At 40.1% G+C, this 24,363-nt stretch overlaps 1 pseudogene; it reads left to right on the top strand.

Annotated features, from left to right (window-relative positions):
* The first annotated feature begins 2,311 nt into the window (after positions 1–2,311).
* On the top strand, positions 2,312–3,363 carry LOC113621314 (protein FAM50A pseudogene; annotated as a pseudogene).
* The last annotated feature ends 21,000 nt before the right edge of the window (positions 3,364–24,363 follow it).

Here is a 24,363-nt window from a genome sequence, read left to right as displayed (position 1 = left end):
CCTAACTGAATTACAGAATGTGCTTTTCCAGATGTTAGATATATGAATAAAAGTTTCCATTTTCAACTTAATCTGGTAAAATAGTCCCACGACGAAAGAAAAAAGTCACTCATAAAATGTTTAGAAGCTGAGGGCTTAACATAGAGAAGGAAAAAGAAGAATAAGTGTAATAGACTATTTCAAGTCCTGTCGCCTCCTTGGATCTTTCCTGAACTCTCCAATTCAAGTGTTGTCATCTGTTCCTCACATACTCTGTTTTCTTCTGTTTGTGCTGCCCAACTGATGCTTATACTCCATATCCAGCTATTGCCAGTTTAGCTTTCATTAGCAGATATTCCTTCACCTTTGTAATACTTATAAGATGCAGGTTGGAAACCTTGCTGGAATCGTGAATAAAGTCAAAGCAATGTTTGAGAGGAAACCTGCACAATAGCTACAGAACAGGATTTCTTTTTTTAGTGCAAACACTACATTAAAAAGAAACAAGCCTGGAAAGGAGTCACTTCTGCTAAACCTCACCTAGACTTAGTATCTAACCCAAATCCAGTTTCAGCCTCTCCCAGGAATGGAATTTTAAACCAATCAGTGTGGCATTTGCTTGTCAGCACTAATGAGGTAATCTGCATGATAAGACTCCCTGCCCTTCCCTCTAAGGAAAGGTTACTCAGCCTGAAGCAATTCTTTTTTGATTGTTTTGTTTTTTGCTAATAACCTCCTTGTCCCACCTTATATCTAGAAAAGCCTTCCAATTTGCAAAACTCCTCGGAGCACCTGTTTACTAGGTGGGTTGCTGCCAGAATCATAAATCATTGGATAAAGCCAGTTGGATTTTCAAATTTACTCAGCTGAATTTTGTTTAACTAATACATGTTCTCTTTTCATTGGACTTAAAGGTACTGTTTATAAGCTGCAGTGTCTTATTCATGCAACAATCTATATTGCCATGGAAAGAAATGAGTGAAACAAGGGAATATTATCTATCAAATTTAAAGACAAGAAAAAGTGTCAAGAATAAAAACATTTAAAAGCAACAATTACCTTCTATAACCAAACTGACAATGGTATTAGAGCACATGTCATGAATTTGACAATTTGAGACTATAATAAGGTAAGTTCAAATCAATTAGCTTCATAAAATCAACTTTTCTTGATAATTGAAAGAAAAGTAAAACATTTAAAGGGAGCAATATAGAAAAACAATTTTTAACGGGGAATATCAATCTTTAACAGGGAATATCATTTGACAAGCTGAAAGATATAATTTGAGAAAAAGAGTTTGAAAAAGTTTTAAGTTTGCCTTATGTAGTTCTGATTCTACTGTTTAGCAAACATTTATGGTGGATTTCCTGAAGTCAGTTTACAAAAACAAAAAAGAAAATTGGGGCTTTGAAATTCTTTTAGATTTGAAATTCTTTTAGAAATATTGTAACAAAAACAGAAGAGACTTTATCAAGACACTGAATGAATTAAAGCCAATTTCGATCTAAAATCCTAAATCGAGCTCATCCAATGTTGCCTCTTAAGGTTTGTAAAATTTTTCAAAAGTAATTTTAAAGCATTGTTTGCAATAGAAATTTGTTTAACACTATATGAGAATATATAGTCCTGATTAATAACAACTTAACACAAATAAAATCAACTATGCCATAGTAATCTTTTTTTTGAAGAAAATACAAAATAATCTTCACAGGTAATTAAACATGACATTTAAATTAGTTCATGATCTATAACTGACAACTCACAATAAAATAATCTTGGATTGGACCACATCTTAATTCTTGAGTTTTCAGTGTGTTTTTACTACAAGGGAGCTTTACTTAAAGTTTTATTAAAAAGGAAATGCTAACTATAAATTCAATCTTTGATGTCATTTATATTACTTAGTTGTAATTGGAATGTGGGTAATTATGAATTTACAGCTGACCCTTGAACAATTTGGGGGTTAGGGATGCCGACCCTCTGAACAATCGAAAATCTCATATAACTTATTATCGTCAGCCCTTGGTATCCAGGGTTCCTCCTTATCTTCAGATTCAACCAACTTGGGTCATATTTACTATGGAAAAAAAATCAGTGTATACATGGACCTATGCAGTTGAAACCCGTGTTGTTCAAGTGTCAACTGTATCTTCTGTTATCAAATTAGTTCTTCTTCCCCACAGATTAAATGTCCCTGAAGGGCAGTCACGTGCCAGGGGCGGGGCGCGGTGGCAGCGAGTCCCCCAGTAGCCGGTAGCCGACGTCACGGCGCTGGGGTCAGTTGACTGCCCGCCTCCACAGCCGCTGCAGCCCGAGACTCGCCGGACCGCTGTCGCTGTCGCTGCCGCCATGGCGCAGTACAAGGGTGCCGCAAGCGAGGCGGGCCGCGCCATGCACCTGATGAAGAAGCGGGAGAAGCAGCACGAGCAGATGGAGCAGATGAAGCAGAGGATCGCGGAGGAGAACATAATGAAATCCAACATTGACAAGAAGTTCTCTGTGCACTACGATGCCGTGGAGGCGGAGCTCAAGTCCAGCACCGTGGGTCTTGTGACCCTGAACGACATGAAAGCTAAGCAGGAGGCCCTGGTGAAGGAGCGGGAGAAGCAGCTGGCCAAGAAGGAGCAGTCGAAGGAGCTGCAGCTGAAGCTGGAGAAGCTGCGAGAGAAGGAGCGCCAGAAGGAGGCCAAGCGGAAGATCTCCAGCCTGTCCTTCACCCTGGAGGAAGAGGATGAGGCAGGCAACGAAGAGGAGCTGAAGAGGGAAGAGATCACAAAAAAGAGGAAACTGGGGAAGAACCCAGATGTGGACACGAGCTTCTTGCGTGACCGAGACCGGGAGGAGGAGGAGAATCGGCTCCGGGAGGAGCTACGGCAGGAGTGGGAAGCCAAGCAGGAGAAGATCAAGAGCGAGGAGATCGAGATCACCTTCAGTTACTGGGATGGCTCTGGGCACCGGCGTACAGTCAAGATGAAAAAGGGCAACACTATGCAGCAGTTCCTGGAGAAGGCCCTCGAGATCCTGCGCAAAGACTTCAGCGAGCTAAGGTCGGCAGGGGTGGATAAGCTCATGTACATCAAGGAGGACCTAATCATACCCCACCACCACAGCTTCTATGACTTCATCGTCACCAAGGCGCGAGGGAAGAGCGGGCCCCTCTTCAATTTCGACGTTCACGATGACGTGCGGTTGCTCAGCGACGCCACCGTGGAGAAGGACGAGTCGCACGCGGGCAAGGTGGTGCTGCGAAGCTGGTACGAGAAGAACAAGCACATCTTCCCCGCCAGCCGCTGGGAGCCCTACGACCCTGAGAAGAAGTGGGACAAGTACACGATCCGGTGATGTGGCAGCAGCGCGGCCCCAGCCCCTCCGGCTCCCTGCGGCCCCAGGATTCTGGGCTCCCGGCTCTCCGCTCCCGAGACGTGACGGGGCCTGCTCAGCCCCTGCCCCTGGAGCTATTGTTTACCGCCTTTCTCTTTTATGACAGAGATATACACGTCAGAGCTGGAGCACCTGTTGTGCGTTTTATTTTATTTTTATTTTTTTAATAAATTTATTTATTTTTGGCTGCATCGGGTCTTTGCTGCTGCACATGGGCTTTCTCTAGTTGCGGCAAGCAGGGGCTTCTCATTGTGGTGGCTTCTCTTGTTGTGGAGCACAGGCTCTAGGCGCATGGGCTTCAGTAGTTGTGGCACATGGGCTCAGTAGTTGTGGCTCACTGGCTGTAGAGCGCAGGCTCAGTAGCTGTGGCGCAGGGGCTTAGTTACTCCGTGGCATGTGGGATCTTCCTGGACCAGGGCTCGAACCCGTGTCTCCTGCATTGCCAGGCGGAATCTTAACCACCGTGCCACCAGGGAAGCCCTGTGCGTTTTATTTTAAAGATTTTTTTTTTTTATTGAGCTAAAATTCACATAACATAAAATTCACCGTTGTGACCATTTGAAAGTGTACCATCCAGGGGTATTTAGTACATTCATAGTGTTGTGAATCACCCCGAAAGGAGACCCCACGTCCATTAGCAGCTGCCCCCCAGCCCCTCGCACCCCCTAGTTTACTTTGTCTGTATGGATTTGCCTGTTCTGGAAGTTTCACATAAATGGAATTAGACAATAAAAAAAAAAATGTCCCTGAAGGACATCTTGAAAGAAGAATAATGAGAAAGATAACACAGGACCGATTTAAATGAAAGCTAGATAACAGCAGCCCCTTGGAAACAATTCAAATAACTTGGTCTGGGAATAACTTGGATTCTCACATAAAGTATAAAATTGAGAGAGGCGGTATGACTAGGAAGCAGCTACCTGGCAGCCCTAACATTTCATACACTTTCAAAATGAAGAAACCACCAAGTTTCTTCTTCCATTTGAGAAATCACAGTGTTCTGGGCTATCAGTTGGGCCCAGAATAAACTCTCAAAAAGACTGGGGTTGACTTCCATTTTTAGCAATATGTCAGACTAGTCCTAAGAAATCTTCCGGTACACAATACCTAAGAAGAGTGCACATGTGGTGACCTAGACGGGTGGGATGGGGCGGTGGGGAGGGAGGTGTCAGAGGGAGGGGATATATGTATACATATAGCTGATTCACTTCGTTGTACAGCAGAAACTAACACAACATTGTAAAGCAACTATACCCCAATTTAAAAAGCAAACAAACCAAAAACCCTTAAAAATATTCACTGATGAGCTGGCAGAAAAATAAGGGCAATTCTTTGAAGCCAGAATTGTCAGCAAAGTACAAACACATAAAGCCCTGAAGCACTAGAAATGGCATTCCCAAGGATTTGATTTTAACTGACCATAAGCCTGACTTAAGGCGAGCATAAAAAAAAAGTTTAGGTCCCCTGAAAGTTGGGAAGTCAGAATGGAGACCTCCACCTAATGCTGGACACCAGAAAAGCATTCAACTTTGCTGGATGTGACAGAAACAGTATTATATGTTGGTCATAATCCTTTCTCTTCCTGGGCACAGAGGAAGGCCCATTTTCCACCCTCCCCTGCAGTTTTTTGGGGACTGTGTGACAGCATTCTGGCCAGTAGGATGCGGGTGGAAATGATGTTCTCTATTTCCAGACCTGGCCCTCTAGAGGTAATGTATTCCACACAGTACAGTTTAAAAATGTGAGAGGACAGCCCACTCCACATCAGACTTGGCATGAGGAAAATAAACCTTCATTCTCTTAAAGCCACTGAAATTTGGGGGTTTACTTTCAACTACATTTAGTCTAATAATTTTGATTATTAAAATAATTGAACTAGGGAAAAGAAAAGAAAACTTGCTCCACAGAGAGAAATAATTGGAATACCTGCCCTCAATAGGATAGGATGCTGAAATTAATACTCACAATTGTGTTGGGGGAAGAAAAAAAGAGTCCAAACAAAAATTAGAGTGGCCTCAAATTGTTAGAGCCCCCAGGTACGTTGCAGATGAAATACAAATTCTCTCTGCAAATAAACTTTAAATCTAGGATCAAATATTCTCAAAGATATAATTCCAGGATTATTTTACAAATAAAAATAATAAAACACAGAAGAAGACAAGCCGCCATGCACAAGAGAGCAGAAAAAATAAACTGCAGAAGTAGAAATGCAAAAGCAACAATTATTAGAATTATCACAGGGATAATATGTTTCTATTAATAAAATACCATATTAAATGCTACATTAAAATTGTAATTAAACAGTAACAGAGTTTCAAGATGTACCATGCAGATTTGGAAAGAACCAAATGTAATTTCTAGAAATAAAAATGTAATAATTGAATTTAGAAACTCCAGATTAGACACTGATTAAATTCTGAAGAGAGAATAAATGAACTGAAAAGATATAAAAATAATATTTAGAATGTAGCACAGAAAAAAAATATAAAAGAAGGGTTAATAAGATAGTCATGTGTTCTAAAATATGTTTATAAAAGTTGACCCTAGTGATTGGAAGTAGAATCAAACAGAAACTCTGGAGATTTAAATCTCTTTGAATCAATTTAACAGCAGAACAGACAGAGTTATACAAAGAACTAGTAAGCTGGTGGGTAGGTCAGAAGAAATTATTCCTAATGAAACTTGGGGGAAACGATGCAAAATACAGACGAGAGTAAAAGATTTAGAACAGGTAGTGAAGCAATATAATAAACATTTCATTGGACTTCTAGGAAGCCTAGAGAGAAAGGGCAGAGGAATATTCAGACATAAGAAAAATTTCCAGAATTGATAAAAGACTCCTATTCTAGATTCAGGAAGCAAAATACATCCTAAGCACAATAAAATAAATAAATCTATAGTCAGAGCCATCCAAGCAAACTGAAAAACACCAAACGTAAAAAGAAGATTTTAAAGCCCATCAGAAAAACAGAACAACTTACAAAGAGCTTACATTTCACCAACAATATATTTCTTAACAATGGAAGGCAAGAGAGTTGGATTACATCTTCAAGAGCGAAAATTCAGTGTCTACCCAATTTAACCATATTTCAAGAATTGTGGTGATTTAAAGACATTTCTATGCAAACATTTACTAAGAATATTACCACCAACAAACACTCCCTAAAGGAACTTCTAAAGAAAGTACTTCAAGAAGAAACTGACCCAGAAACTAAGTTGTAATAAATAAATTCAATTCAAATAAATCATTGAAAGCTTGATTTTACCAAACCATAATATTAACAATGTTTAACTGATGTAGTTAAGAACTAATGACAAGAGCTCTGTTTTAAAATACGTCAGGACAAGAAAGCACTTTTGCTGCAAAACTGCACAAAACCAGGTAAGTTATAAATATCATATTTTAAAAGCATCAGAGAACTTCAGAAGCAACAAACTGAAATTCCAGAAAGAAGAAAAACTCCTTTTTGTGAGCAAGGATTTTTCTCTTTCTTTCTCCTGCAGACATTTTCTAACTCTGGGTGCTCGTGGAGGCTCTGGCTTGATCAGCCAGGCCCTTGGCTACAGAAAAGAGAAACTAGCAAAAATTTTAGTGATTCTGCAGGAGTAGTGGAACAAATTGGAAACCTGAGGGTTTTCAAACTCTCAACTGCTGCTCCTCGCAGAACATTTGCTAAGTTTTGGTGCTATACAGGAAGCTAAGAACTAGGCCAAAAGCTTCCTGAAGGCAAAGTGAAATCTCCAGAAGTCTTGTGGAAATAACCTAACTCAGATATACTACAGTCTTACCTTCAAGGAATTGGCCGTATTTTGAAGCAAGGTAAGCTGGAAGACTGAAGAGCTGGGCTGAGATCTCTGAAGGACGTAGAGTTAAATTTTCTGCAGTCTTCCAAACTGGAGGAGACAGAGACTCACCGACTTAGAATCAAAACCCTTTGCAGGCAGAGGGGGAGCAGAGCAAACATGATGAGCAGGCGCAAAGCAGAAGTAGGCTGGGTTTACATAAAACAGAAACCCAGCCCCAATTTTAATTAACGTCTGATTGGATTCAGGTGCTCCAAGCCTCGCTCTATTTACCAACAAAGGAAGATAACATAATGTAGAGCTTCAAGAGTTATAGCAGAATGTCCAACATGCATCAAGAAATTACTACAAGTGTGGAGATGAGAAACTATGACCAACTCTCATGAGCAAAGGAGAGGAGAGATGAGCCAGATACTGGAGTTAGCAAACAAGGCCTTTCAGAAACCTGTGGTTAATGTTAAAAAAAAACAACGGAGAAAAAGAGAGGCAAAGTAGATCAAAGGGTGGAGAATTTAAAAGAGAATTAAAATCTATAAAAGAGAATGAAATGAACATTCCGTAAATGAAAGAAAGAAAATATCTGAAGCTAAGTAATTAATGAGTTGAACAGCAGACTGAACGCAGCTGAAAACAATGACTAGAACTAGGTGCTAGTGAACTAGAAATTAGTTTTTAAAAAACTGAAGCAAAAAAAAAAAAGGTATGAGAAAGCACACACATACAAAAACGTAAAAGACTGTGGGACATTGTCTTTGCTCAGGTACCCCAGAGAAAGGACTTTGATGAAAAGACTTGCATTCAGGACATTTAACAATGAGAGCTCTCCCGAAAAACATTGTTAGGAAGCTAAGCATGATTGAGCAGAGGGAGAAATTGAACTGAAATTCAATTACAAGAGAGGCCTTAGTCAATCCTGTAGAAGTTTTGGAACTGGGATGGCCCTTCAGAGATGTCCCAAATTGAGGCAAGGAAGCTGGGCATTTTAACCTCCATGTTGCACCTGTCACTGAATGCAGTATCCTCCGCGAAGGAGCCATAAACTTGGGCAAAGCTGCTCTCTTTGGCTGCCAGCCATGCCGAGCAGGGCCTCAGCTGTGAGTTGTCAGAAGTCAACATTCCTAGCGGCTGGGGGAATGAGCGAGGCATCTAGATTCACCAGAAGCTGGTTCCCCATAGCCTCTAGGATTACCCACACTTGGAGCTACCTGCTTCATATTAGTTCACCTCCCTGGAAACAACTCCAGGATTCTGGTTTATCTCTTTTCCTGTGTAAATTTGCAAGGACAAAGTTAGTGGACATATTACAGCCCTCACGATTGCAACAGTTCCTGGAGATATAATTGACATTCACTGTCTCTCTACTGACCATTCCAGATTCACTCTTGGCTACCCCATCTACTGGTTTAAGTGCTTTATGTGTGGGGTGACAAATACTTATTCTGAGCATCTGTTCACTAAGGCTTTCTCTAGCCGTGGCTGCTGCCCTCATCCATTCACCATCAACATTGGGCAAAGAAATGACAAAGGACACACACCTAGATCATTTGGGTGGTAAATATAGTCTCTTCCACCTTCATTGTGTAACAGAAGCTCTAACTTCGCCTAAGGATTAGAGTCAATTACCCTTGCCAATATAGTGACTTCTTGTCTGCTGGTCTCTTGGAATGAGAAACACAAAGTGATTAGATGGCAACCATGGAATAAAAGTTCTTAGGAATCTGTGTCCCCTGATGGAGGCATTCCTTCCCTGGGATGGGTGACAGAGGTTGGCTGGCATCAAGTTTTTTTTTTGTCTATTTTGCTGTTTAATGCCTACTGTGTCAGTTTTCCATGTATCGCCTCTTAGCTCTGAATGTCCCTTTCAATATACGCATGGTAACCAACAACAGATTCCTTTAAGATTTTCTCCTTTAAAATGAGCTTGATGTTAAGCTTTCTTGGTGCAGGGTGCTAGAGAAATCTTACAGGAAGAAGAGAATTCCTGGAATATTCAGTGTGGGCTGGGGGTGAGCAGTGTGAAGGGGAGGACTTCCAAATAGCCTACCCCAGTTATAGGCCTAGTGCATCGTCACTGCATTGCCTCAAAGCTATTTCAATTTTCATATTCTCTACCATAATCAACCCACAGCGAACTTGTTCACTTTCTCATCCCACCCTGGTTCACTATGTTGTGGCCATCATGCCAACTGGCTCTGCTGAGTAGGATATAGCTAGCACCTTGGGAGATTATCAGTACCAGAAGGAAATAAACTCTATACCATTTCTGAGGCCCAGCATCTTAGTCAAATTTCTAGAGGTTCAATGATCTACAAAGTGCTAGGAAATTCCCTTTAAGAAAAATTGTCCCAGCTCCACTTAGCACTGAAGAAGAGTCATAATGTTTACTAGGCACTTTTGGATTTTGAAGGCAAAAGTCACATTTGAGTGTTCTGCTCTGATCCATTAAACAAGTAACCATAAGTCTGAGAGTTACGGGGCTTGAAGCAAAAGAAGACTCTGCATGAAGTCTGAGCATAGTGAAATGTGTTTACCAATTGCATTTTATGACCCAGCAAGTCCAATGATATTTAAACTGTCCAGGGCAAGGAGGGCTCTGTACAGAGCCTTTAGCCAACACAAACAGGAGACTCACATTGCAAACCCCCAAGCAATAGAAGTAAAACCATATCCTCTTCTGCAAACGACAACTCTGCTTGCTACTAGGTCCTGGAAAAGACTGAATATCCCACCAGAGAGCATCCAGAGACCTTGAAACATGTCATGGACTGTTTTTTTTTAAACTAATTTAGCAAGTTTTACTTCAGTCATGCAAATCAGCAACTCAAAACCAAGTGGAAATGGTATAAAAGATATCAAGCTAAAGCAAGTCTTCAAAGGCACAAGTAAGTTGAATGACCAGATGGCTCAGATGTCTGCAGCAACTAATCCTGCTGCATTGCCCCTTCTGCCTTAACCCACACTTACAGCCTCATAAGATTTCCTTAATGATCAATTGACAAGAAAAAGCATAGGCCAGGTTTACAGACAATATTAATAAGATACCACAAGACATTACAGTAAAATGGTTTACGTTGATACAACAGAATACTATTCAACAGTGAAAATGAATGAACGGTAACTACATGCATCAAATAGATTCATCTAGGAAATGTAAATCGTTGAACTACTTTATGTAGAAGAGTATATTTAGTATAACTCCATTTATAAAAACTTCTAAGGCCAGCAAGCTAAAAATTAAAATATTTGGAGATCCACGAGAGAAAAGCAAGGCATGATTAATACAAAGTGTAGGATATGTATGCTTTTGTACATGTGGGGTGAGCAGTGGCCGTAATTCTGTTAGAGAAACACAGAGGCCTTCAAAGGTGTAAGGCCAACTGGCCCGAGGCAGGGGAACACAATCAGATTCACAGGTTGCATCAGAACGAAATTCTCCGCACCACCCAGTTCCAGAAACTGCCCTGGAGACATTCCGGACCACCCAGTTCCAGGAACTGACCTGGGGACTTTGAACCCAGCCCAGCCTTCCCGCCTTTTGAGGGGCGGGACTAACGGTTCCCCAGGATACCCGAAAAGACCACCAAATAAGGAATACCCTGCGCCCTCCCAGATTCACCACACCCCTTTCCCTTCTTCCCCTATAAAATCTTGCCCAACCCTCTCCCGGGTGCGACTTCTCTGGCCCCTTTCTCTCGGACCAGTGAACCTCGCCCGGGAGCGCTCCCTAATAAAGCTCACTTGAAGCTTTCCTCTGTTTCGCGGTTTGTTAAGATCCCGTTTGTTAAGATCCGACCTTACAAAAGGAATTGATGATGTTATATTTCTTAAGCTTATGATGCATATATGAGTATTAATCTTATTGTCATTCTTTTTGCTAGTGGCTCTCAATCCAGGCTGCACTTTGGACTCATCTAAAGAGTTAAAAAACCGAGAACAAAACTCCAAAACTCATGCCCTGGCACCGACTGATTTATCCTGAGGTGTTTGTGTTCAAATGCTTTCCAAGTGATTCTAATACTAGGTTTGAGAAACATTGCTTTGCACTCTTAATATACTCTTTTGTATATATATATATATATATATTTTTTTTTTTTTGGTACGCGGGTCTCTCACTGTTGTGGCCTCTCCCGCTGCGGAGCACAGGCTCCGGACGCACAGGCTCAGCGGCCACGGCTCACAGGCCCAGCCGCTCCGCGGCATGTGGGATCTTCCCGGACCAGGGCACGAACCCGGGTCCCCTGCATCGGCAGGCAGACTCTCAACCACTGCGCCACCAGGGAAGCCCCTACTCTTTTGTATTTTTATATATTTCATGTTTTTTTAGAAGACCAAAGATACCGGAAATGAAACAATTCTCTACTTAGACTTGTTGTGATGTATTGACCCATTATGCTCCGTGCTCCATGGCAGCCAGGTCATGTGTTAGTTTATTGGCCTTTAGAGACAAGCCACATAAATGTTCTCATGAGGTAATGACTATTCCCAGCCTAACTCAGTCAACCCCGTTTGCTCCTCTTTAATCATCACCTCATCCGCTGATGAATTCTACCCTGGCTTAGCAAACTTCCTACATCAAAACACAGGCATTTTTCTTTGTGCTATCTAGGTATTCTCTGATTTTGTATGTTTCTCTTTTCTCTCATTATTTCACTTTTTCCTGCCTTTATGCCTTCAGGCTGTATCACTGTGGCTTTCTTCTTCCCTTGCTGACAATCCCATTTAGTGCTTTTTCCATTACTTTTCCTTCATGGAAATGTCTAATCATTGACTTAGGTCTCTTTCTAAATGAAGATTATTTTAGAAAGAAAAGAGTTAAAATGCATTAACTAAGGACCTTGTCTTTTGAACTGGTAAAGGAAAAAAATAATTTAATGAGGATATTAACTCTGAAAGCCCTGCCTCAGCTTTTTCTCTACTTTTATAAGTTCCTAAAAATTATACCGGAGTGGAATCAATGGCCAAAATCTTAAATGTCACTTCTTCAGCATGGAACTTTAATATCACTAAGAAACAGTATATTTTACATATCCTTGAATCCAAATCAAAGATATCAAATGTATAAAAATGAAAGTATGATCATTTATGATGAAACTCAAGGAACTGAGCCCAATAAAATCAATACTAGCTTTATTTTTATCGTGAACATTCAAGCTAATAACACATTGGGGAAATTTAAGACATGAAACATTTCAAATTCCCACCACTGAATGTGAGATGCTTAAATGTTAACGGTATGCTGAGAATAACTGCGATTTTTCACCAGCAGTTTTGAGAACTATACTGGGATATTTCATAGCTTATGCAAGCTATTCCAAATGAAATATTTTTCTAACACCTTTGAAGGGCCACTTTGTCATCCTAAATATTTAATAAAAATAGAAATAGAATAATTTCTGAAATGGCTCTAATTTTTCAGATATTTTAATTTATTTTCAGAGTGCAAGCATCTTGAAAAGAAGGAAATATACAAGGTTTATTCAAATATTTATGATATTTTCCAAAACATTTTCCCAAAATATTTAATAGAAACAAAGGTTAGAGATCATAGTTTTCCAAACATAATAGCATAACAAGAAAAATACCAGTTGCCAAGAAACTAGAATAATTACCTAAAAGTAGTTAACCTTTGAGATAAGACTGATTCATTTAAGTATGTTTCAAAAGATTCCTAGCTTCCAGACAGGAAACTTGTATAGGTCAACATAGTCTTTTCAGGAATGAAACTAAGATTAGGCAATTAACCTTTTAATCCACTTACCAGTTCAAATTCCCTTCATTTTAAAGTTATACAGGCAGCACAAAGATAACTGTTGGAGTTTTAAAGAGTTTTTATGGAAGAGAGAGATTGTGGTGTGTGTGTGTGTGTGTGTGTGTGTGTACTTTTTTTTTTTTCTGCGGTATGCGGGCCTCTCACTGTTGTGGCCTCTCCCGTTGCGGAGCACAGGCTCCGGACGCGCAGGCTCAGCGGCCATGGCTCACGAGCCCAGCCGCTCTGCGTCATGTGGGATCTTCCCGGACCGGGCACGAACCTGTGTCCCCTGCATCGGCAGGCGGATTCTCAACCACTGCGCCACCAGGGAAGCCCTAAATATACATTTTTTATGAAGGCTGAAATTGAGGTAATTATTTTATGCCTCAATAATTTAAGGTGGTGTTGAGTATTATATCCTGGATTTAAAAAAATTATATATATATATATGTATGTATGTATATATATATAAACATTACACTTGGATAAACAAAAATACCTACTTAATTACCTAGTAGAATCCAATGAGATACCTACAAAGATGACCTAGGGCAGAACTAAAGCACACAGTGTATTCTTGGAAGTGGATGTGAGAAGAAGGTGAATATATCAAATAGTGTCAGCAAGGAAGTGTCAGAATCTTTATGCTTCTATACAATTGGGGATATTTGCTTTTAGCTTAAGTAGACCTCAAATAGGTACATTTCAAACTCAAACAACTTTTAAATGTCCCACTTTTTCTGATAATCTAGAGACTAAAATTAGCTTAAACTAGAATATTGACTATCTCACATAACATGGCATCCAGAGGAGAAGCAGACTCCAGACTGGTTGACTCAACAGCACAATTACATTTTTTAAGGCTCAGTTTGGGATTTATCTTTTTCTCAACCTTTCAGTAGTTCCATCCTTCATGTTGTTTTCATGTTAGGGCTCATAGTAAGGTGGCTGCATAATTTCCAGGTGCTGGATCCAGATCCAGCAACATGCCTACAAAGAAGGCTCTTTTAAGAGTAAGAAATATTTTCCCTAGAATACTCCAGAACTTCTAACATTTCATGAGACAGAATGGTCATATTCTTTTTGGAACAAGTCACTGACAAGGGGTAATTTAATACCATGTGGCTAGCCTATTCATTTGGGGGTAGGGATGTTGGGGAGAAAACTCTAGTATTTACTACATATTTCAGCGCATATGGTATTCATTATTTCATTTATTTAATAAATACTTCTCATCTTAGGTGCCTATTATGTGTCACTAGAGATATAGTATTAAACAGTGCAGTCATTGGTTTGATCTCATGCAGTTAACAGTCTAGCTGGAAAGGTAGATAGTTTTTAAATTTTTAGAAATAATTGAATGACTAAATTTTTAAAAATACTGTTGGATCTAACAAAATATGGATAAGATATATATGTGAAAAACAATCAAGCTCTGCTAAAACAAAACAAAACAAAACAAAACTCAAAGAATTAAATAAATGGAGAGATATTCCACGCTCATGTATAGCAAACTCAGTACTGTTAAGATGTCAGTTCTTCCTAACTTGATCTACAAATTCAATGTAACCCCAATCAAAATCTCAGTAAGTTATTTTGTGGATATTGACAAACTGATTTTAAAGTTTATATGGAGAGTAAAAGACCCAAGTAGCCAACACAATATGAATGGAGAATAAACTCGAGCACTGACACTACCAGACTTCAAGACTTATAATAAATCTACAGTAATCAAGACAGTGTGGTATTTGTGAAAGAACAGACAAATATATCAATGGAACAGAATAGAAATCTCAGAAATAGATCCACATATAGTTAACTGATCTCTGACAAAGAAGCAAAGGCAATATAATGGAGCAAAGATAGTATCTTCAACCAATAGTGCTAGAACAACTGGACATCCATATTGCAAAAAAGTGAATTCAGACACAGACCTTATACCCTTCTCAAAAATTAACTGAAAATGGGCCACTGACCTAATGTAAAACACAAAACTATAAGAACCCCTAGAAGATAATATAGGAGAAAACCTAGATGACCTTGAGTATGACCATGACTTTTAGATACAACACCAAAGTTGTGATCAATGGAAGAAATAATTGATAAGCTGGACTTCGTTACAATTAAAAACTTCTGCTCGGGCTTCCCTGGTGGCACAGTGGTTGAGAATCTGCCTGCTAGTGCAGGGGACACAGGTTCGAGCCCTGGTCTGGGAGGATCCCACATGCTGCGGAGCAACTAGGCCCGTGAGCCACAACTACTGAGCCTGCGCGTCTGGAGCCTGTGCTCCACAACAAGAGAGGTCGCGATAGTGAGAGGCCCGTGCACTGCGATGAAGAGTGGCCCCCACTTGCCACAACTAGAGAAAGCCCTCGCACAGAAATGAAGACCCAACACAGCCCAAAATAAAAAAAAAAAAAAAAAAACCTTCTGCTCTCCAAAAGACAGTGTCAACATAATGAGCAAATAAGCCATAGACTGGGAAAAAAAAACTTGCAAAAGATATATCTGATAAAGGACTGTTATGCAAAATATATAAAGGATCCCTAAACTCAAGAATAAGAAAACAAACATCCTGTCTAAAAAACGGGCCGAAGAGTAGCAGACACCTCACCAAAGAACATATATAGAGGCAAATAAGCATTTGAAAAGATGCTCCACATCATATGTCATCAGGTAAGTTCAAATTAAAGCAATTAGATACCATTATATATGTATTAGAATGGCCCAAATCCAAAACACTGACAACACTAACAACTCATGAGGATGTGGATCAATAGAAACTGGAATGGAAAATGATACAGCCACTGCAGAAGAGGGTTTGGCACTTTCTTACAAAGCTAAACATCTTACCATACAATCCAGCAATCAGTCTCTTTGGTATTTAGCCAGATAAGTTGAAAACGATGTCCACACAAAAACTTGCACACTGATATTTATAGCAGCTTTATTCATAATTGTCAAAACTTGGAAGTAACCAAGATGTCCTTCAGTAAGTGAATGGATAAAAAGACCCCAGTACATCTGGACAAGAGAATATTATTCAGCACTAAAAGGAAATGAGCTATCAAACCATGAAAAGACATGGAGAAATTTTACATGCCAATTACTAAGTGAAAGAAGCCAATCTGAAAAGGCTACATGCTGTACGATTTCAACCGTATGACATCTGAAAAAGGCAAAACTATGGATCTAGTGAAAACAAACAAACAAACAAGTGGTTCTAGGGGTTGTGAGAGAGGGAGGAATGAATAGTCAGAGCACAGAAGATTTTTAAGGTAGTGAGACTACTTTGTTCTGTATGATATTAGGCTGGATACCTGTCAATATACATTTGCCAAAACACATAGAATGAACACCACCAAGAGTAAACCCTAATGTAAACTATGAACTTTGGGTGAGTATGAACAATATAGATTGTTCATGGATTGTAACAAATGTACCACTCTGGTTCAAGATGTTGATAGTGAGGGATGCTGTGCATATGTTGGGGCAGGGGGTACATGGGAACTCGGTACTCTCTGCTCAATTTTTCTGTGAACTTAAACCTGCTCTAAAAATTAAAGTCTATTTTCTGATCCCCCTGACTTCAATCAACTAAAGCTTGGACAATGTCAACCTCTGCCTCAATTCTACGCTGAATTTTCCTCTGCTCAGGCCCCTTCATGAATATGCATGTACCCTTAGCTTAAAACTCCCCCAATTTCGCTGTTTGGGGAGACACTGCTTTGGGAAGTGTTCTCCTTACTTGCTGCAAGTAATAATAAATCCTTCCTTCTCCCTATCTTTGGTTTGGTTGTGCCTACTGGTTTGACACTCATCAAGAATTGAGCCCAGTTTTCGGGTAACAGCTAGGAGAATGATGTCACATAACATATGCTTACTAAAGGTTTAGAATGAATAAATGTCAAGCATTATGCTACTTGCTACAAATAGAATGGCAACCAATATAAATACAATTCCTGCTTTCAGGGAGCTTACGACTGAGAAGATGAATAATAAAATAGGAAGTTACCCTACAATAAGTGTGGCAAGCTGTATGTTAAAGGAAATATAGTGTGTAATGCTTTTATTTATTTTTTTTATCTTATCACTTTTTTCTGCGGTCAGAGAGTTTGCAGTTTGCATTGTTCTGTGAATTAACAGTAATGACTATTGTTACAGTTGACCCCCAAATGTTTGAAGGTCCATATTGTTAAATCACTTGTTGCCTTCCCTATTTGAGATTGTTCTCACCTCCACATTCCATGTCAGTGCTGTATATACAACACTCCAGCCATGCAATAGACTTACAATTAACTGGTTTCTCCACTGGTGACGTCTAGGCAATAACATTACTGATGGAGATATTACAGAGGCCAGTTATAGAATAGAACTAAAGTAAGTCGGAGGTTAGTTTCTACATGGATGATTCACATTCATTCAGTTGCTACTATCATTTTCATATCTTCAATTTGATTATAAACTTCCTCAAATCACTGTGACTGGTATATATTAGTGGCCTATTTAATATTTGGTGAATAAATGGACTGAAGCTCTATTGGTATCACACTGTAAATACCTCCCAAGGATAGGTGAACTGGATTCAATTCTCTTCTGTTATTAAGCACTCCATCAATGAAGAGCGTACTGCCTGAGTAGCAGAATTTGGCAAGTGTTTAATCCTACACTGTTGGCACAATCCTTTGGCTGTGTTCCAGTACTGTGTTCTTCTAGCAAGCTTAAAATCAGTAATAGGGGTTTGCCTGGTGGCGCAGTGGTTGAGAGTCCATCTGCCGAAGCAGGGGACGCGGGTTCGTGCCGCGGTCCAGGAGGATCCCACATGCCGCGGAGCGGCTGGGCCCGTGAGCCATGGCCGCTGAGCCTGCGCGTTCAGAGCCTGTGCTCCGCAACGGGAGAGGCCACAACAGTGAGAGGCCCGCGTACTGGAAAAAAAAAAAAATCAGTAATAGGAGGGTTAGTTCTGGAATCTTCTCAATGCTTAAACTGAAATTGACTGCTCTGTAATAAAAAAAAAGTCACCTTTGTCTACTTATTTATATACCTTTTAGGAAACAATGCTTGAATGCGTGTATTTTGTATGCATAGTATCTGTAAAATTTACAACCATCTTTGCACATGGACAACAGTTTCTTGTAGAGACATTCAATGTTTTTTCTTGTTTCCACAGAAAATCTGTGCCCCAGTCTCGGACTTTTTTTTTTTTTCTTGCTTCATGACACTGTTTAGAACACTGAGGACGTTTGCCATGATAAGAGGATTCCAGCAAGGACTTGTCATAAGCAATTGCATGCAGTTTGGTTGAGTATGAGGTTGTGGGTGTGGATTTTGTTCTTGACATAATGTCTCTGCTAAATTACTGACAGTAGTTTGTGGCTGTTCTGATTGTTCAGGAATATCAAGGCCTGACATATATTCTACTCTTTTTGATGTCTAGAGACACACTAGTTACTTTCTAACTGATTCTTTCCCTTTCAGACTCATTTCTTGTCTCAAGTCAACTCTGTTATTTCCTTACTCATCCCTCTGTTCCTTATTCTCTGCCTTAAATGTACTTTCTTTCCCAAAAGAAAAGACATTTTTTCTTTTATGTTTTTTCCTTATGATTCCACAAAGAGCAAGTACTATGAAATACTGTTTTCCAAGAATAACCTAAGGATGAGTCCATGGCTCAACTGATTTGAACCAGAAGTTCCATCCTTCTTATTTTCTTATATGTGAACTTCAATGGATAGTTTCCTCCGGAAATCTCATTTATTTTTTCTGACATTTTTCTTGAACTCCTTTGCTGCTAAAAGGTCTAATAATAATATAAATAATAATTACAATTTATCTTTCATCTATACTTTTAACAGAGAGTATCTGACAAGTAAGCACATGTGCATATATTTCTTTGAAATTTTAATACAGTTTGTATTTAGTTTTAGGAGCAACTGCCCTTTTAAAAATATTTGCATAGCACTTTCCTAACTTTAGAATTCGTTTTTGTAATATCTGCTAGATCAATGTTCATCAAACTTTAACGTACATATGAATCACCTAGGGATCTTGTTTGTTTTTTGTTGATTTTTTTTTGCGGTACGCGGGCCTGTCACTGCTGCGGCTTCCCCCTGTGCCAGAGCACAGGCTCCGGACGTGCAGGCTCAGCGGCCATGGCTCACGGGTCCAGCCGCTCCGCGGCATGTGGGATCTTCCCGGACTGGGGCACGAACCCGTGTTCCCTGCATCGGCAGGCGGACTCTCAGCCACTGCGCCACCAGGGAAGCCCTAGGGATCTTGTTAAAATATAGATTCTGATTCAGTAGGCTTGAGGAGGGCCTGAGATTCTGGATTTTTAACAAGCTCTGGAGGATGCCAATGTTATAGTATGCACTGCTCTTTCAATGGCAGAGTGCTAGATAGTAAAAGCTACAAAAGAGCAAAGACCTTGACATCTTTGCTCATCAACACATCTGTTTTATCTACTGTAGGGTCTATTACAAGCTTGGTTTTAAATAAATATTTATTAAGAGAATAATGAGCTCCCCAAATCATCCACACAGCACTGGGAGAGAATAAGGGCAAACACTACGTTCCAACTTTACAAAAAGTAAAGTGATCTGTCAGAACCATAGCTTAATCCGATTGTGTTATTAACAAAGGATAGTAACTGCTCCATTTTCCAGTGTCTGCTTACTTAATTTTTCCTTAGAAGACGCCAGAGTTTCCAGTGATTTTGGAGTACATAACTCTGCATTTGATTTCCATGAGTTGCGGATGAAGTCGTCTAGGAGGAAGCTAATTTATCTTTGAAGTGCTTTTATATCCACTCATGTGGTCATGTATAAAAGCCCTTGTAAAACTCTGCATGGATTTTCCCAGAGACCATTTGAATGGTAAAATTGGGGAATATCTTTTAGGAGGGATGAAGATTTAAGATTCCAATTAAAAAATAGGATTCTTTTAGCATGACCCTGTCACTCCTCCTAAAAAATATTCACAAAGTACAAAAATTCAAGGATATAATCACCTTGTTAAATTTGGAACTGCAAAAACAATGTTATCAGGAAAGAACATGAAGCTCTCCCATCAAGGTTGTGATTTAGGGGCTACTAGTAGTAACTTCTGGAGCAGTGGGAGAAAATCATTTTCAAATGCTGGAAGCCAATTAACTGTAATGAAATATTGTGGAATAACAATCAGTAATTCTACTTCAAAGTATAGTAATGGATGGAAAATAAACTTTCCAAAGACGCACATTCATTGTGCAGTTCTTTAAAAGACCACTTTAATTGTCAGGTCGTTTTTGATTCAAGGTGTTCTAAAACATATTTTAGCAGGAATTCTGACAGCTGGGAAAAATCCACCTGCTGAGTTACTACCTTTTAATTACCCCAATAAAGAACAAAGTAGAAAGCATGACAAACTTAAATAGAAAAAGTGAATTTAAAGTTAAGAGAGATATTACTCATGCGTTCTCAAGTTAACTTAGCTCTCCCGTGTATGAGAGAGGAAAACGACGTTTATTATTCACAACTCTTCCTAATTCTTTTCCTCTCTAAGGAGAATAGATCTTAGGGAAACTCATTTGCCCTCCTGAGTAGAGTGACAAGTAAGGATAATTTTGGAAAATGAAGGGGAGACAGGAGGTGAGAAGAAAAATAAACCACTGTTAAATTGTTCCAAAGAAATGGAAGTGTGAATTTTATGAGAGGAAGGGTGGGTCAGCCAGAAGATTGGAGTTGTGGAAATAGATGTGACAGCTGCCAAGGACAGAGAGCAGAGGTAATTAAAATGGATTCTTTTTTTTTTTTTTTCTGACCACGCCGTATGGCTTGCAGGATCTTAGTTCCCCGACCAGGGATCGAACCCAGACCCCAGCAGTGAAAGCACCCAGTCCTAACCACTGGACCACCAGGGAATTTCCAAAATGGATTTTTAAGGAAGTTTTATAAAGTGATATATTTTATAAGGTCCATATCCCTCCAATCTAGGGTTTCTTTTTTTCTTTTATTTTTTGCGTTACCCGGGCCTCTCACTGTTGTGGCCTCTCCTGTTGCGGAGCACAGGCTCCGGACGCGCAGGCTCAGCGGCCATGGCTCACGGGCCCAGCCGCTCCGCGGCACGTGGGATCTTCCCGGACCGGGGCACGAACCCGTGTCCCCTGCATCAGGCAGGCGGACCCTCAACCACTGCGCCACCAGGGAAGCCCTAATCTCAAACCTTTTGATAAAGGTCTACACTGGTTATCTGTGCTTTCAGGGTTTAGTAGGTATATGTGTGTATGTTTTCATTTATGTTAATGTTCTCCTTTGTTTGTTTCCTTGGATGTGCAAGTTGGTCTCACTTGCACAGGGCAAGAGCAGAAGTGCAGCACAGGGCAAGAGCAGAAGTTTCCAAGTCAGTCCAATTACATTCAGATTAACCCTTGAGGGTTTCTGTCTAGAATATTTACCCTAAAATGCAAGTACAGCCACAACTCAATTTGAATTATCAACTTAGAATTGAGGCAACATTGCATCCCTGTAATGACTGTGAAGGGCAAGTCAGTGGATATTGAACTGACAAGAGGTGTGATGACAGACCACATCAAATGTAAAATAAGAGAGTGGAAAACACCCCTCAATCACGCTTTCAGTTTTTCACAGGTTAGAGAGTTAAGGAAGTATTCAGGACTGGCCGTTTCCATTGAAAAAGCAGATGAACACAATGCTATAAAATCTCACTCTAATAAAATAATCCAAGGGAATCCATGTGAAATTCTAGACTGAAAATTGCAGTTTAACCCAACCTTTCCATACATGGTGTGTCTTAATAAATTATATTATTTCCTGGAAAAGAAAATCAAAGAAAGATCAGGTATAAGCTGATATATGCCGGCAAATGTGTTAACAAAGTATATTAAAAAAAAGAAAAAAAGCGCTCACTTGTAACATACATTTGCCGATTTCTGCGGTGTAAATACTACCACCATGGCCAAGTTCAACATTGATATTGTCACTAACATGATGTCACTGAAGGCAGGGTTACAAATAATTGCACACCATTGTCTCTCCTGAGTCAATAGGTGCGGGCGCTAACAAACTAGTAGGCCTGAGGCAGGCATGTTTGCGCTGGTTCACAGCCTTGCTACGCTTCACCTGCTCAACAGTGATCTCTCGGAAAGAGAAGCTGTGGGGTATATTATGAAGTAAGTTTTAAAAACACTGATCCGAGCTTCCCTGGTGGCGCAGTGGTTGAGAGTCCGCCTGCCGATGCAGGGGACATGGGTTCGTGCCCCGGTCTGGGAAGATCCCACATGCTGCGGAGCGGCTGGGCCCGTGAGCCATGACTGCTGAGCCTGCGTGTCCGGAGCCTGTGCTCCTCAACGGGAGAGGCCACAACTGTGAGAGGCCTGCGTACCACAAAAAAAAAAAATAAATAAAAACACTGATCCACTAGTCTCTTTGCCATTTCAAAATCTTCCCCTTTGGTGTCTCTTAGCTTTCATTTTGTAGAATAATTTAGTGATCTTTAACACTGAAATCACTGGGGATGTTATTATCTGGTATAGACTAACTAGAAATGCTGGGGCTCAGGCAAAAATTTATTTTAGGTATGTAACATATTTATAGTTAGTATGCTACACACCTAAAACACTGAAATGTGAAAATACACACATGCATGGGATGCTGCCTTCTGAGTCATGATTAGAACATACTTCTGAGTATTGTATTATATATCAAGCCTCAAAAGTAGATAAGTAACAGAGATGACCTAGGACTTGAGACAATTTCAGTGCTGTAATTATATGAGAACTTAATACCCCAAAGCTCTAGGTCTATAGAAGAACATTGCACTTCATTCAAAAGAGCTTAAGAAAAGATGGAGAGATGTGCAAATTCTTATATTTATAAGCATATGTAAACTTTAGAGAGAGATTTGCCCTGAATATTTATGCAGGATCAAAAGATTCTGGTAGCAAGATTTGAAGGTTATGTGGAGTGTAGTTTAAAGAACTGGAAATGACTGGAACAAGGCAGAGTCAACAACATATCAGCACATTGGCACAAGGGACTGAAAAAGCTTAGGATTCCCCAGAGCCTGTACAGCTCTTACAGATGAGTGAAACCAAATCAGAAAGAAGAGGGAAAGGAACAGAAGGTGTTTACTCTGAAAGAATAAGAAAATCATGTGAAGCACCAGTGCAGTAAGCTGTTGTAGGCCTGCCTTGGAGGCCTGAGGTGGGCTTCCTGACCACCGAGGCCCCCAGGCAGGAGGGTCAATTTCCAACCCGATTCCAAAGGCTCCTCAGAGCCAGGCTGGGCCCTGGAATCTGCATTCAATGTGGTGAAGTATGATGAAAGCAAGATCATCACGATCACTCAGGCACTGTTCGCTTAGAACTAGACCACAAGGCTAATGGGAAAAGTTTAGAAGTAACCCAATGTTGCTGAACTCTTGGGAGATGGAAATCCTCCCAGATTTCATTGTCAGAAAGTAACTGAAAACTACTATCTGATTCCTACTGAAGACATAGGTAGAGCTAAGAGCTAAACTGAGCAGTTATTACATGCAGACCCACTGAAATTCTTATACCAATGGGTTTGCTTGAATCACAGGGTCACTCTCTGCTAGATAATAAGGACTATGCTAGATGCTCAGTGAGTAAAACTGACAAATTCCTGTCCCGTATGGAGATGTCATTCTAGTGGGCAACTTAAACAATAAATAAGGGAATAAAATATAATCAAATTAAATGTTGCTGTGAAAAATAAGAGCAAGTGGTAGTGAAACAGAAAAAGAAATGAGGATGTACAATCTATTTAGATGGTAACAGAAGTCATTCTGAGATGAAGATCTCCGAGTTGAAACCTGAAGTATGAGAACTTGACCCAGCATGGCTGACTGTTAGGACCAAGAGGTAAAGCACCATGATGAGGTTGGAGATGTAGGGAGGGGCAGATCGTGCCAATTCTTGGACTTCATTTGAGATACAATGGGAAGTCAGTGGAGGGTCCAAGAATGGAAGTGCCATGACTAAATTTATATTTTTAGTATGTTGATTTTTGCTGCCTTTTGAGAATAAGTTGGAGTGGGACAGGAATGGAAGTAAGGAGAGCAATAGGGAGGTTCTTACAACAGTCTAGACGAGGTATTGACATAATGGTAGCTTGGACCAGAGTGGTATCCATGGGGATTGAAAGTTCTGAACATTATGTAGACATTACAGCAGGATCACTTATCATATTTGTTCCGATAACCTGCTGGCATATCCGTACCATGCATCAATGTGAACCCCCTGAGGACCGGCACGTTTCTTATTCAACATTGTCCACCACATTTCTGATGCTCATTGTTGAATAAAAATACTCATGAATGAAAGGATGCTCAACATCACTAATCATCAGAGAAATGCAAATCAAAACTACAATGAGGTAGTCAGAATGGCCATCATCAAAAAATCTACAAACAATAAATGCTGGACAGGG

Source organism: Aethalodelphis obliquidens, unplaced genomic scaffold, assembly GCF_003676395.1.
Source record: "Aethalodelphis obliquidens isolate GAN/ISIS:26980383/991018 unplaced genomic scaffold, ASM367639v1 scaffold8, whole genome shotgun sequence".
In the NCBI taxonomy this organism is placed as follows: domain Eukaryota; kingdom Metazoa; phylum Chordata; class Mammalia; order Artiodactyla; family Delphinidae; genus Aethalodelphis; species Aethalodelphis obliquidens.
The sequence above is the reverse complement of the archived record's forward strand: the minus strand, read 5'-3'. Positions and strand labels throughout refer to the sequence as shown.